Consider the following 3,538-nt stretch of genomic DNA (forward strand, 5'->3'; position numbering starts at 1 on the left):
GTCTCCTCGAAGACGGCGCGGCGAAGAGACGAGCATTCCGCGGGAGAGGCGACGACATGAGCAGGCGGGGCGGCGGCGGCGGCGCCGCTTGTTGTCTCGGTCGGTGGCAGCGGCAGGTTTTTCTATGGCAGGAGGGATTCGAGAGAAAAAACTATAGGACGCTCATTGCGTCAAAATGACGGGGCTTCGCAAAAAGGAGGGGAACCAAGCGAACCGGGGATGATCGGGCCCATTTGCGTAAATATACAATAGAATTAGAACAAACCGGGGATGGAACATCCTAGAAGCTTCCTACCAAGTTTTTACCATCTTTGAGAACCTTCAAGAAGGTTCCTGAAGTGGTTTTTTCCTTCATTTTTCTGTTTCTTTTTCTTTATATATTTTTATCTCTTTTATTTGAAAAAATGCTCGAGAATTTCAAATACTACTCAAATTTCAAAATATATTCCTTTTTAAAAAAAAGCGAATTTTTTCAAAATTGTTTGCATTAATTTCCCTTCCCTTTTTCTTTTTGATTTCCTTGTTTTTCCTTTTTCACTTTTTCAAACATTTACACCCTCCAATCCAAAATAAGTATCACTGTTTTGTATGGAGATTAGCAAAAAACCTAAAAAATTAAAATATTGTTCTTGTTTTCAAAATTTGTTCACGAATTCAAAAATATTCAGGAATTTTTTTAAAAAGTTCTTGTTCTCAAAATTTGCTCAAAAATAAAAAAATGTTCAGAAATTTCAAAAAATCTTTGTTGTTTACAAAATTCTTTACCAATTCAAAACAATGTTTATGGTTCAAAAAAATGTTCTCCATTTCAAAAAAAATTGGAAAATCATAAATGTTTCATTTTTCAAAAATAATTTCACAAGTTCAAAAAAGTTTGCATTTTCAAAAATTGTTCGTGAACTTGTTCACATATTTAAAAAACTTGGTCGAACTTCTTAAACATTTGTTCACATATTCAAAAACTGTTTTGATTTTCCAAAAAATGTATATATTTTTTGAATTTTGTTCACAAATTCAAAAAATATTTGTACTTTTTCAAAATGTTTCTATTTTTTTTAAAGTTGGTTCTTTAAGGTATATGTTGCTTTGCAATCAACAATGCTAGTCCGCTCCGCTGGCTAGGAATACCCATTCACCAAGGTCACTAGTTCAATTCCTCGCCAGTGCGCCGCACTTTTTTGCGATTCTTTTCGGCCAATAGTAACGCTCAATGTGATGCCGCCCCATGGGCCGGCGCAGTCGGGCTTCCTCCTTTGCGCGGCACCGCCTATTTAACACAAAGAGCGTCAAATAGGGGCTCTTGGATTTGAGCCAGAACCAGGCAATTAGCTCTGTTTTGGCAGAAAGTCCGCTCCAGCGATTGAAATCACTAATTAACGAGTACTCGTTGCAAAAAACACTTCACCTTCCCAGGTCGTGACCCGGGAGTTTTTTCTTTTTTGTAGGTCCGTTTATTCAAAACGCTTTATCTCTTAAATCGTACGTCCAAATCTCGAACCGTTTTCATTATTAGATTCCTCGCGTCGAGATCTTAAAAACTAGATCCCATGTTGATGGGTTTTGACAAACTTTTTTTTCACGAAAAAAAACGGACGAAAAAAACCAGACGAAAAAAACGAACAGGGAGCACGATTTTTTCCTTTCCGAAAGAGACACGCCCGTGCCTCTCGCGAAATCACAATTGTGCCTCTCGTGGAAGCAAAACCGTGACTCGTGAAAAGAAAAAACAGAAAACGCGTTTTTTTTCTGTTTCCAAGAGGCACCGCCGTGACTCTCGCGAAAGCACAACCATGCCTCTCGCGAAAGCAAAATAGTGACTCTCGCGGAAGAAAAAAAAGAAAATGCGTATATTTTTTCCCTTTCCGAGAGGCACGGCCGTGACTCTCGCGGAAGCACAACCGTGCCTCTCGCGAAAGCAAAATCGTGACTCTCGAGAAAAAAAACAAAAAACGTGTTTTGTTTTTCCCTTTTCGAGAGGCACGGCCGTGACTCTCGCGAAAGCACAACTGTGCCTCTCGCGGAAGCGAAACCGTGACTCTCGCGAAAGAAAAAGAAACAGAAAACGCGTTTTTCCCTTTCCAAAAGGCACGACCGTGACTCTCGCTAAAGCAAAATCGTGACTTTCGTGAAAGAAAGAAAAAACATGTTTTTGCGCGCAAAAAAATTTTAATTTTTTTTATCAAAAAACTAAGGAAGACCGGAGAAAAACTAAAACGTCAAAAAAATGAAAAAAAACGTTTAAAAAGCCGAAAACGCGTGCGGAAAATAAATAAAAACAAAATTCGGAGGGAGCGTCCAAAGCGCGACACGTGGCGAGTGGCTGAGAGCGCCAAGTGTCGCTGATCGTTGCGAGGCTTCTGAAGGAGCGCTCGTTAACTAGTTGCTCCCGCCAACGATGAGCCCATTACCCATTAGGAAGGAGATATGTATCTTCAACCCCCTTCTAAAAAAAACAACGTATCGTCAATCCCCTAAAACTATTGGGTTTTCCATTTATCTTCATTTTCGAGGTGTTTCTTTTGTGTGTTTCTTCTGTTTCTTGGGTTTTTGGGGCTTTTTTTCTTTTTTTTTCTTCAATGCATTGCAACAATTTTTAAAACCCATGTGTTCATTTTACGTATGCATCAAGAACACTTTATATACTTTGTTTAACATTTTTTAAATATATGGTTAACATTTAAAAAAATGTTGACTACTTTTTTCATACATATTGTGATTTTCAGTATATATATACGGAAAATGCATCCTACTACCGGGTGTAGCTACACCAATCTCTCATATACTATCATGTGGTAGTACATACTCTACTTTATTATTTTTAGTATGTTCACATATAATATCTAAGGTACTCCAAAGTGAGTTATATGAAAAAATTGCAAGTGAGCCCATAGTTTTATCATGTTTGTGAAATACGTACATATTTGTACGCAAAATGGAGTATACACAAAATATGATACATACTACCAAAAGAAAGTAGATATACTACCTAAACATTCTTATATACTACATACTATGCGCACATGTTCTTCGATATGATATATACTACCTAGAACGTATGAAACAAAAGTGGGAGTAGCTACACCCGGTAGTAGAAAAAAATTGTCATATATATATATATATATATATATATATATATGGAATGGTTTTTATACATTCTTAATTTTTTTTGAATTTATTATTAACTTATTTCTCCACGATGAGCAATTCTTTTCCTAATAATAAAGCACTGATTGACTTCGTTCACCGTCACAATACGCTTCTTCCCGTAAATTTACGCTTTCAGTTTCAAGCCTACGTATATCCAAGGTGGTACTAAAATAATGTGCGTGTCTGATTGTTAGTCGTGTGTGCTGCAGTCGTCCAGCGTCGATTTCAGCCCGTCTTCCGCGATCATCCTATGATGTGGGCCAACGAAGGTACGATATGGCCCAGCGAAGAACAGCCCAGTGCAGTCTAGGGGAGGGAAAAAATAATAGCCGGTTTGCTGATTCAAACTCGTGACCTCATACCTTAGGACTAAGAGCATCTCCAGCCGTTC

Source organism: Triticum dicoccoides, chromosome 7B (assembly GCF_002162155.2).
Source record: "Triticum dicoccoides isolate Atlit2015 ecotype Zavitan chromosome 7B, WEW_v2.0, whole genome shotgun sequence".
Taxonomy (NCBI): Eukaryota; Viridiplantae; Streptophyta; class Magnoliopsida; order Poales; family Poaceae; genus Triticum; species Triticum dicoccoides.